Raw genomic sequence first — 12,988 nt, forward strand, 5'->3', positions numbered from 1 at the left:
TGAAACACATGCTTCTAGCAAGGGCAATTTTGGGGCTTCACCATGTTTCATTGAAATGTACAGCTGTGTGTCATCCGCATAGCAGTGAAAGTTAAAAATATAAAATATATAGTGAAAACAATAGTGGTCCTAAAACGGAACCTTGAGGAACACCGAAATGTACAGTTGATTTGTCAGAGGACAAACCATTCACAGAGACAAACTGATATCTTTCCGACAGATAAGATCTAAACCAGGCCAGAACTTGTCCGTGTAGACCAATTTGGGTTTCCAATCTCTCCAAAAGAATGTGGTGATCGATGGTATCAAAAGCAGCACTAAGGTCTAGGAGCACGAGGACAGATGCAGAGCCTCGGTCCGATGCCATTAAAAGGTAATTTACCACCTTCACAAGTGCCATCTCAGTGCTATGATGGGGTCTAAAACCAGACTGAAGCATTTCGTATACATTGTTTGTCTTCAGGAAGGCAGTGAGTTGCTGCGCAACAGCCTTTTCTAAAATTTTTGAGAGGAATGGAAGATTCGATATAGGCCGATAGTTTTTTATATTTTCTGGGTCAAGGTTTGGCTTTTTCAAGAGAGGCTTTATTACTGCCACTTTTAGTGAGTTTGGTACACATCCGGTGGATAGAGAGCCGTTTATTATGTTCAACATAGGAGGCCCATGCACAGGAAGCAGCTCTTTCAGCAGTTTAGTTGGAATAGGGTCCATGCAGCTTGAAGGTTTAGAGGCCATGATTATTTTCATCATTGTGTCAAGAGATATAGTACTAAAACACTTGAGCGTCTCTCTTGATCCTAGGTCCTGGCAGAGTTGTGCAGACTCAGGACAACTGATCTTTGAAGGAATACGCAGATTTAAAGAGGAGTCCGTAATTTGCTTTCTAATAATCATAATCTTTTCCTCAAAGAAGTTCATGAATTTATCACTGCTAAAGTGAAAGTCATCCTCTCTTGGGGAATTCGACTTTTTAGTTAGCTTTGCGACAGTATCAAAAAGGAATTTCGGATTGTTCTTATTTTCCTCAATTAAGTTAGAAATATAGGATGATCGAGCAGCAGTAAGGGCTCTTCGGTACTGCACAGTACTGTCTTTCCAAGCTAGTCGGAAGACTTCCAGTTTGGTGTGGCGCCATTTCCGTTCCAATTTTCTGGAAGCTTGCTTCAGAGCTCGGGTATTTTCTGTGTACCAGGGAGCTAGTTTCTTATGAGAAATGTTTTTAGTTTTTAGGGGTGCAACTGCATCTAGGGTATTGCGTAAGGTTAAAGTGAGTTCCTCAGTTAGGTGGTTAACTGATTTTTGTCCTCTGGCGTCCTTGGGTAGACAGAGGGAATCTAGAAGGACATCAAGGAATCTTTGTGTTGTCTGTGAATTTATAGCACGACTTTTGATGTTCCTTGGTTGGGGTCTGAGCAGATTATTTGTTGCAATTGCAAACGTAATAAAATGGTGGTCCGATAGTCCAGGGTTATGAGGAAAAACATTAAGATCCACAACATTTATTCCATGGGACAAAACTAGGTCCAGCGTATGACTGTGACAGTGAGTGGGTCCAGAGACATGTTGGACAAAACCCACTGAGTCGATGATGGTTCCGAAAGCCTTTTGGAGTGGGTCTGTGGACTTTTCCATGTGAATATTAAAGTCACCAAAGATTAGAATATTATCTGCTATGACTACAAGGTCCGATAGGAATTCAGGGAACTCAGTGAGGAACGCTGTATATGGCCCAGGAGGCCTGTAAACAGTAGCTATAAAAAGTGATTGAGTAGGCTGCATAGATTTCATGACTAGAAGCTCAAAAGACGAAAACGTCATTTTTTTTTTTGTAAATTGAAATTTGCTATCGTAAATGTTAGCAACACCTCCGCCTTTGCAGGATGCACGGGGGATATGGTCACTAGTGTAGCCAGGAGGTGAGGCCTCATTTAACACAGTAAATTCATCAGGCTTAAGCCATGTTTCAGTCAGGCCAATCACATCAAGATTATGATCAGTGATTAGTTCATTGACTATATTTGCCTTTGAAGTAAGGGATCTAACATTAAGTAGCCCTATTTTGAGATGTGAGGTATCATGATCTCTTTCAATAATGACAGGAATGGAGGTGGTCTTTATCCTAGTGAGATTGCTAAGGCGAACACCGCCATGTTTAGTTTTGCCCAACCTAGGTCGAGGCACAGACACGGTCTCAATGGTGATAGCTGAGCTGACTACACTGACTGTGCTAGTGGCAGACTCCACTATGCTGGCAGGCTGGCTAACAGCCTGCTGCCTGGCCTGCACACTATTTCATTGTGGAGCTAGAGGAGTTAGAGCCCTGTCGGGTATATATACACCGGGGATAATAAGCGACACCTGGAGGGGGTGGAGACAATCATAAGGACAGGAAAACCAGATCAGGGTGTGACAGTTCTGTACCATGGGTGAGGTGCTGGGTCAGTGTTTTACTTGCAGGTGCATGAAGCGCAGGTAGGGAGGCAGGCAGCTCTCTCTCTCTTTGCTGTCAGAGGTGTACTGAGCCATGACACACACTCAGGGCCACACTCTTCCTCTCATGGCGCCCCTCCGCCAAGGGACGGCAGATACAAATATTGCAGGCCATAACAGGCAATTAAACACAAACACAGCTAAGTGTGGAGACTGCTTTATGGTTTTCACTCCCACGGATGGGTTCAGATGAGTGGGCAGAGCAGGAGGGCTCCAGGAAGGGTACTGACATGTCCAACACAACATGGCATACACCCCTCTGGACCTTCAAGGAGTTATGGATCTATCGCGAAATGGACGTTTCCCAAGCACCGGAGGACATTACTATCAACTAGTTGATAGCGGTTGACATTAGTCTTGTCTCTTGGCACATTATCAACTGGTTGGTAGATTACTGTTTGATATGTTCACATCAACTGGTTGATAGGTCAACATACTGGAAGCTCCCAAAGCTGAAGAGGACATTGTTATCAACCGGTTGATAGGAGTTGGTATTTGCTCTTGTGCCTTCTTGGCTCTCATCATGTCTGACACTCCCCACTCAGTGGGAGCCGAGTGATGGACTCGGTATATGTCTCCTTACACAATCTGTACTCAGTCAGTCTGCAGATACTACTGTCTCCACTGTGCACTGGGATGGTTTTTATGGAAGGGCTCAAATTGTGTACTGTGTGTGTTTCAGTGTGTGTCTACCTTCAGTGGCACAGACAACAGTTTCTCGGAGTAGGACAGGCTCCATTTAATGACACAGACAGATGCTGGTTGCATCAGAGCTTTGTTAACATTTACTACAGGCTGGAACGAAACGGGACAGATAATAAACCACAGTATCACATTTCCACGTCTCTGAGGGAGATGAGAAGCACCTCTAACCTCAACACAGTGAACCTTTAGCACCTATCACTCCTGCAGAGTCTGGAATATTTCTTCCTGTCTCCTGCTATGATGTGAGTGCTGTTATCAGCTGCTGCTGGTGGAAGGACATCCACATCACACCAAATCACGTCAGGAGAGTGACACCTGACACGACTCCTCCTGGCCTGCCATGGATCATGTGCATTTGGGTGAAAACCATATAGGAGTGTCTGCAGAGGCGGGGACCACAGACGAAAGTAGGTGGGAGGAGCTATAGGAAGACGGGCTCGTTGGAATGATATCAAACCTATGGAAACCGCACGTTATCCACGGCAGGCCAGGAAGAGCCGTATCAGGTGTCCTGATGTGATGTGGATGTCTTTCTATCCCCCCCCTCTCTCTCTCTCTCTCTCTCTCTCTCTCTCTCTCTCTCTCTCTCTCTCTGAACAGTAAACATTACAAACATTACAAAGTTTCAAAGGAATAGACACATTTCAAATGCCATATTATGTCTATGTACAGTGTTATAATGATGTGCAAATAGTTAAAGGTCAAAAGGGAAAATAAATCAACACAAATATGGGTTGTATTTACAATGGTGTTTGTTCTTCACTGGTTGCCCTTTTCTTGTGGCAACAGGTCACACATCTTGCTGCTGTGATGGCACACTGTGGTATTTCACCCAATATGGAAGTTTATCAAAATTTGATTTGTTTTGGAATTATTTGTGGGTCTATGTAATCTGAAGGAAATATATGTCTTTAATATGGTCATACATTTGGCAGGAGGTTGGGAAGTGCAGCTCAGTTTCCACCTCATTTTGTGGGCAGTGTGCACATTGCCTGTTTTCTGCCTACGTCGGCCTCTTTCAATAGCAAGGCCATGCTCACTGTACATAATAAAAGTTTTCCTTAAGTTTGGGTTAGTCACAGTGGTCAGGTATACTGACACTGTGTACTCTCTGTTTAGGGCCAAAACGCATTTCAGTTTGCTCAGTTTTTTTGGTAATTTCCTTCCAATGTGTCAAGTAATTATCTTTTAGTTTTCTCATGATTTGTTTGGTCTAATTGTGTTGCTGTTGCTGTCCTGGGGCTCTGTGGGTTCTGTTTGTGAACAGAGCCCCCGGATCAGCTTGCTTAGGGGACTCTTCTCCAGGTTAATCTCTCTGTAGGTGATGGCTTTGTTATCAAAGTTTTGGGAATCACTTCCTCTTAGTTGGTTGTAGAATTTAACGCCACTTTTCTGGATTTTGATAATTAGTGGTTATCGGCCTAATTCTGCTCTGCATGCATTATTTGGTCTTTTCCATTGTACACGGAGAATTCTGCATCCAGAGTCTCAATTTGATGAATGACACATTTTGTGACTTCTTGATTGGTGAGTGGATCCCAGACGTCACAAACATCAAGGGCAATGGGTTCTATAACTGATTCAAGTATTTTTTTGCCAGATCCTAATTGGGATGTTGAATGTTATGTTCCTTTTGATGGCGTATAAGGCCGTTCTTGCCTGGTCTCTCAGATCGTTCACAGCTTTGTGGAAGTTACCTGTGGTGCTGATGTTTTGGCCTGAGGTAGGTTTAGTTTTTTGTGTGCTCTAGGGCAACGGTGTCTAGATGAAATTTGTATTTGTGGTCCTGGCAACTGGACCTTTTGTGGAACACCATTATTTTTGTCTTACTGAGATTTACTGTCAGGGCCCAGGTCTGACAGAATCTGTGTAGATGATCTAGGTGCTGCTGTATGCCCTCCTTGGTTGGTGACAGAAGCACCAGATCATCAGCAAACAGTAGACATTTGACTTCAGATTCTAGTAGGGTGCTGCAGACTATTCTAGTGCCCTCACCAATTTGTTGATATATACAGTATGTTGAAGAGGGTGGGGCTCAAGCCACATCCCCCACGGCCCTGTGGAAAGCAATATGTGTGTTTTTAAATTTTTTTACCCCCTTTTTCTCCCCAATTTCAATCATCTCATCGCTGTAACTCCCCAACGTGCTCGGGAATGGAAGGTCAAGTGATGTGTCCTCCGAAACAGGACCGCCAAACTTCGCTTCTTAACACCCGACCGCATAATGTGTCGGAGGAAACACCGTTCACCTGATGACCGAGGTCAGCCTGCAGGCGCCCGTCCTACCACAAGGAGTTGCTAGAGTGCGATGAGCCAAGTTAAGCCCCCCCGGCCAATCCTTCCCCTAACCCAGTGCCTAGGATCAAACCCAGGTCTGTAGTGACGCCTCTAGCACTGCGATGCAGTGACTTAGACTGCTGCGCCACCCAGGAGGCCAAAATGTGTGTTTTTTGCCCATTTGAACTGCATAGTTGTTGTTTATGTACATGGATTTTATAATGTCGTATGTTTTTCCCTCAGCACCGCTTTCCATCCATTTGTATAGCAGACTCTCATGCCAAATTGAGTCAAAAGCTATTTTGAAATCAACAAATCATGAGAACACTTTTCCTTTGTTTTGGTTTGTTTCTTTGTTTGTCAATTATGGTGGCAGGTTGAATACATTGTCCTTCTCTCTCTCTCTATGGCTGTACCTTTTCTTTCCCTGCTGACTGAAGGGCTGCTAAGTGAGCTACGGTATAGTCTCATCCAATGGTATGTGCTGCAGACACAGATAGGACTCCCAAAGGGTTGGCACAATGCAGAAGGTCAAAGACTGCCATTAAAGCCTTCTAGCTCGTCTCTTCCTCAGCTCTATCCTTCTGCTCTATCACACTTTTTTTAATGGAAAGAAAAAACTGCAGCCCCCAGTCGTCAGTACATCCCGTTCCATTGACAAAATTACGTATTGGTCCCATGCCCACTTTGCTCTCCCCCACATTCATCAAGCTCTCCTCCCAGCCTCCCTCAAACTCCCCTGTCCTCGGCACCTCCTCTCCTCACCAGCCCGGCGCTCACCTCCCTCTCCTCGCCTGGCTGTCACCCCTCCTCCCTCTGCAGTGACCTTGAGTTACAGATGGAGGTATGGTGGCTCCTTTAATACAGTGATACTAGTCCCCCCAAATACACTCAGCTCTAGATACACAGTATATTTCACTTATGGACAGCTGTGTCTAAGAGGAAATAGAAACCCTCTAAATCAAAACAGGATTATACAGTCTCTCCCTGCATGGACATTTGTATTTCCCATTAAGCTCAAGTCAGAGATGAAATGTTGTTTTGTAGGATGAAATGCACAGCTATTGCAGCTCCATAAGTAGGGCACTTCTACTGACAGCTGAAAGCTAAGATGAAGTGATGTGACGGAGTGCAAAGACAAAAGTGTCTGTTGTGATCAGCCACCTTCACACAACAACAACAACAACATGGCTCCATGGAAACCAACCACGGTGACATCTCTGATAGCCACCCAGCCCCCAACACTCCCCCAGCTCTGTCAGTGACAAAGCCAGGGACACAGTCAGACAGAGATGATGCATGAAATTTTAATCAAATAAGCACTCAGTGAGAAGTGATAGGAATGGAAGGCAATCGTCCTGGCCGTGGTGAATTAATGAAGCCCCCGCCTGGCTTCCTGCATGCCAACGTCCTGGCCGTGGTGAATTAATGAAGCCCCCGCCTGGCTTCCTGCATGCCAACGTCCTGACTCGGCTCATCTCATCAACAGTCTCTTTACTGTATGACGTCTTCCAATCTCAAACGCAATCCCCCCAGGGCCCCTGGTCCCATCCCACACTATGCCAACCCTCCTGTCCTTCAGCACATCTCTGTCAGATCTGTGAGCCTGCCTGATTAGTCTTCAGTTCAGAGGCACGCATGCCCTCTTCTTGACCTTGAGGGCCATGCTGGAAACAGAGAAAGATGTCTTAATGAGTCTTAGCAAAGAAAGTTTGACTTTTCATTCCCTCTAATGGCTGGCAGTGTCACTGCTTGGAGGGAGAAAGTTGGGTCCCAGTACCTGGCTTCTTCTCTGCGCCAGCCCTGTCCAGAACTTCCACAGCAGACCACCTGAGGCTCTAGGTTCTTTCTCTTGTCCTATCAGCTGGCACTGCCACAGTGCCACCAGGCCCAATCCTCCCCTCCATACCTCCAACACCCAGACGGACCAGTCCTCTCAGGTACGGCCCTGACTAACACTCACTCCTCCTGCTTCTCTCCCTACCCACCAGGCAGTAACATCACTATGTGCACCTTTCCTGCTGCACACAAAATGTACACAAAAAAAAGTGTAACATTTCACCCAAGGCGGAGATGGACATTCCCATGGCAACTAGGTCCTGTTGTATAGGCAGGGAGATTAGGCCAAGCCTGATACCATTTGCATACAAATTGCCCAGCTGGTACCTTGTCGTTATGACAACGGCACACAGCTCCCAGAATGCCTGTGGAAGTGAGACACAAAGGCAAAGCAGCAGACCAGCAAAGTAAGAGTCATTGATAAAAAATAAAATCACAATGAGAATTGTTTGCCGACAATGTTCTCATTTGAATCCAATCTTCAGGTATCTGTTTGAAATTGAATTAAGATAGAGGAAGAAAGTACACTATGTAATGAATATGTGGAAAAAATATATAGATATATATACATTTTTGGGGTTATTGGGACATATATTTATCATATAAAAAGTGATAATAGTCATAAATACATCAACCTGAAACAACATCTGAAACAATGGTATAAGTTGCACAACAATTAGAAAACAAAATAATGTATGTTTCTCTCTAATCAAGATGGTATGGCCATTTCCAAAAATGTCAACAATTGTATTTTTGCTTGACACTTGTTTGATACCTGATGATGCTTTTATAACGTGACACACAACAATAAACCATTTGAAATTCTCAGAGTTTTGCTGGATCCCTGAACTACACGCACAACATGTTGCCATCTAGTGGTCGGTTCTGGTAATGCATCTTACACAATAACAAGCCTCCTAACTGCTTAATATTTAGCCCAAGGGCAACAGAGCTCTCTCATTTCCATTGTCATCCTAGCTCAGTGTGTTGACCAGCAGCTAAACAGCTGTGCTTGGATGTACTATGTTTTCCTATGGGAGCTTGTGAACATTGCATAGCCTACTTGTTCACACCAGTGGTCCCAGTGGGGTCCATTTTAACCATTGGCCTGTGCTGCTGTCAAGCCCTTGCAGGCTAATCAACGCCTCCCTAGTGGGGAACAAAACAGTCCCCTACCTCCTTCCTAATAGTTCCAGTTACCCCGGGTTGACCTGCAGCGTTTTGGGACAGTGATTATGTGAGGGCAAGGTGAGTGATGTCTGTACACATTAAACCGTCTAGTTCCCCATAATGCTAATGTTGCTGAAGAATCCCATTGAACTGTTCTGTTACAGATTGTCAGAGACAACCGGCATAAACCGTGTTGGCCTGGTTGTAAGAGACTTGTATCAGCAGCAGCAGCATTACATGACTGTATTAACCTCCGAGGGGTGTGTGTGTGTGTGTGTGTGTGTGTGTGTGTGTGTGTGTGTGTGTGTGTGAGGGGCAGCGGAGTGGAGAGCTGACATTCCCAGCCTCTCCAGCATATAAATGCAGCAGCATCTCTCCAGGGTGAAGCTACCAGCTCTGTGGAGCTCCACTACATCTGACTACCCAGCGCTCCACAAGGTCACAACCGCTCTCCTCAGCTCTGACCCGAGGCCCAGGCACAGCCCCTCTTACCTGCCAACTACCATCTGTTCAACATGGCGACCCGGTGGGGACTCTGCAGTGCGGGGAAGATCAGCCACGACTTCAGTGTGGACATGAAAACCATCCCTCCTGGAGACCACCAGGCACCCCACTCCACTCCACCCACCCAAACAAACACATTCTATTGTGATTCACATACTGGATGTCTCTCTTCCTCCTGCCTCTCTCTCTCTCTCCATCGGCACTGACAGCTTGCCTAGAAGTAATGAATGTCTGTGTGTTTTCCCCTCTCGTTCCAGATAGTGGTGGTGGCTGCGAGGAGTCTGGAGCGTGCCCGGGAGTTTGCCAAGAAGCACAGCATCCCCAAGGCCTATGGGAGCTATGAAGAGCTGGCCAGCGATGCAGAGATTGGTGGGTTAACAGCCTCGGAGGGCCTGTCTGTGCAGCCACAGATTATGGCTTAATGACGTAACTGTTTGAAAATCAGCCTCCAGTCTGTGTACTGTGTGACTGTCCCTGCAGACATGATGTACCTGGACGTGCTGCACACGGAGCACTGGCGCCTGGGCCTGCTGGTACTACAGGCAGGGAAGAACATGCTGTGTGAGAAGCCCTTCGCCATGAACTCCAGGGAGGTGGGGGACCTCATTGCTGCCTCCAAGAAGTCCAACGTCTTTCTCATGGAGGTGTGGGAAAGGCTCCATGAGAGTTGGGGTTTCAGTCTGTTAACATGTGTCTCAGTCTGTTAACATGATTTATTGCTTGAGTCTCACCATTTGTACTGTTGTCACATTACTGTAGTAAATACCCGACCTGGGTTCAAATACTTTTTCAAATATCTAAATTACTTTCACATACTGTACATTCAAAGTAAGGTATATTTTATTTGAAAAGACAAGTAGTTAAATATTTTAATGTATTTGGAAATACACTTCCATACATTTAACCCAGGCATTTTAATATATTATTTCAAAAAGGTATTTGAAAATACTCTCAAATACTATTTGTTTTTTTACAAATAACCATTCAAATACTCAAATAAAAGTGCTTGTTTTGGGCTGTGTATTTGAAAATACTCAAATACACAGAAAAAGTATTTTAAATACCAGTTGTCAACTACATATGTATTTGAACCAAGGTCTGGCAAATGTATGGACGGATTTTGCTGATCATATGAGGGCTGTTGTAGAAATGACCAAGTTGAGATATAGAAAGGAACTGTCTGTCCACTCTGTGAGGTGATGGGCTCTCTCTGTCCTCTCCCAGGCCATCTGGTCCCGTTTCCCACTGTACAGGGAGGTTCGTAGGTGGCTGGCTGAGGACGCCAACGGCGACGTAAAGCTGATGAAGGCCTTTTTCGGCTCACCTCAGCTTCACATCCCCCGCTCGGTGGAGAAGAAGCTGGGAGGAGGCACTGCTGGACATTGGGGTCTACAACTTGCAGTTTGTGCTGATGGTGTTCAACGGGGAGAGGCCAGAGTCCATCCATGCCTCTGGAGTTCTTCTCAACTCAGGTATTAATCTTGGCACCTACATGTAGTACAAAATGTCCTGTGTGTGCTAGCCAGCTAACAAGCTAGCACTGGTCATGTAAGCCAAGTACTGGTCAAGTAAACCAGAGATTGTGGGACAGGGACAATGAGTTTGGAATTGGGCACAACCCAAGGATCAGATTAGCATTGGGGTCAGTATTGACTATGCCTACGACAATAATTCATTCTTTATTGAAGTGTAAAGGGCTAACTTGCTGTTTGACTTGTTGATGGTTGCCAGGAATGGATGAGCCCATGGTGGTGATGAAGTTTCCCAGGAACAGGCTGGCTTTATGTTTCTTCTCCATCACTGTTTCACTGCCTAACAACGCCACCATCAGCGGAACAACGGGCACCATCAGGGTATGTTGCTACTGAATCAACCTTTAAACGTCCCAGTCTGTTTTATCTTCATTTAGGGGAAATGTAATATAGTGACGAAAGAGCCAACAAATGCTAAACAATGTCTGATCTACAGTATGTCCCTGATTGAGACTTCATTGAGATGTATTATTGATTAATGCATATACTGATAAGTATACACATAAAACATAATGGCTGTTTCATGTCCTCTCAGGTTCTAGGTCCCATGCATTGTCCCACCACACTGGAGGTGAATGGGAAGATGACACAGTACCCCCTGCCTGAGCCCTCTTTACCTCTGAACTTCACTAACAGCACTGGGCTGCGCTACAAGGCTGAGGAAGTCAGGCAGTGCCCGCTCAAAGGTATGGTGGCTCGCAAGGTCTTACCAGAGAAAAACACAATTTCTCTGTTCAAAGATGAGAGATTGTTTGAACAGATATACAACAACAATCCAATTGCAATGCTGTTGGTATATCCTAGGTAATAAACAGTAAAAACAGCCAAATAAATAATAACATTGTTTTTACCTGCTGCTTCCAACCGGAATCTTTGCTTACAATACAGTCAGTCAATTTCTCCTTCAGCAGGACTGAAGGAGAACCCCAGAATGCCCCTGTCCGAGTCGGCCCTGCTCACTGAGATTATGGATGAGTGTAGGAAACAGGTGGGAATGGTCTTCAATCAAGACTGCCAATAACCACCCCTCAATTGCCACTCGACCATGGTCAATCTGACCTGTGCCACAGGGTCTGGACATGGACAGAGCTGTGTACGACAGGAGGGAGGGATTAATCCCTGAGTGTACAATGATCCCCTCACGACTTAGCCCTATACAGCTTGCACCTGATATGAGACAAATTTGAACACGGTGATGACAAGGAAGCCTGAGTTGATCAGTAGCAAATGTGAGCTGCTAAGACTGACAGATTGAATTAAGAGTGCTACAGTCTGTCACGGTGAAGTGTAAGATTGATGGGTTCAATAAAGGACACTGATTGTCATGGTGAGGTTTATTTCATGAGGTGACAAGATCATCCTAAGAGGGTGATTATCAGTCAGAATACATTCAAATTGGAGAAAAAACGAATTCTCATAGACACATTGTAGGACCCCCATAAAACTATTGTCTGAGTAAACAATGACTTTGCTTCCCAAGGTCATGGGTTGAAACAAGGCTTGATGAATCAGCAAGTTTATGTATGTCACATTTGACAACATAGGCTACCTTGGCCAGCTCTTAGGTTTCAGTACACCAAGCAGCACATGAGGAAATAATGTAATCTAAAAGTAATTAAAATATTTTATATTAAAGATTTGAAGTGATTTGAAGGCCTAATCCAAAATATGAAAATAAATGATTCATTAGACACAAAACAATCAGCACCAAACCTCGGTCTGTTATGGGTGTAAAATGGCACGTTGATTCCATCTGTTGGTAAATGTCCATTACTGCAGCACCGGTGTTTTATAACGTGTGCTTGATATACCCGGATGTATTTGTAATATTCCTGAACACTACTGGTTGGTTACTCGCGTCAATGACGCTATATCGTAATTTAATCAAAACAGAGTCTGTCTCCACCTGCTGGCTAATAGTTACATGTTGTCGACACCAATATGGCAACCAGGTGGGGGATCTGTAGCACCGGTAAAATCATGATTTCACAGAGGCACTGAAAACCCTCCCTCTCAGAGACCACCAGTTACTTGTACCCGTTTACTACAGTAGACAGTGACACCTACCACCACATACTTTATTGTGGCCGTGTTCAAGCCTCAGTTTGCTATCGTCGGCGTGGAGTTTCAAATTAACATGAATGATCTGAACTGTTTTATGATCAGAAATCAGAAGGTTTCACTGCACTCATGTAGTTAACTTTAAGTAGATTGGAACAGTTACAATGTGGCCCATTGTAATGATTTTTTTGAGTTGCTGACATTACAATCTCGTTTAATGCCGCAAGATATACTCTACACAGATGGATGACTTACCGTAAAACTCTAACTAAATGAACATGTAGGAAATGTAATATAGAAATGTGAAAGTGCCTTATTTAAAAGTGTCATAGGCTACAAACATGTTGAAAATAATGAGTGAATGAAATAGCCCACCCTTTTGTCAACCCTAGATTGTTGCTGCTCGGAA

At 44.7% G+C, this 12,988-nt stretch overlaps 1 pseudogene; it reads left to right on the top strand.

The window, feature by feature from the left end:
* The first annotated feature begins 5,867 nt into the window (after positions 1-5,867).
* LOC110506467 lies at positions 5,868-11,789 on the top strand (annotated as a pseudogene).
* The last annotated feature ends 1,199 nt before the right edge of the window (positions 11,790-12,988 follow it).

This window comes from Oncorhynchus mykiss, chromosome 26 (assembly GCF_013265735.2).
Source record: "Oncorhynchus mykiss isolate Arlee chromosome 26, USDA_OmykA_1.1, whole genome shotgun sequence".
NCBI classification, from domain to species: domain Eukaryota; kingdom Metazoa; phylum Chordata; class Actinopteri; order Salmoniformes; family Salmonidae; genus Oncorhynchus; species Oncorhynchus mykiss.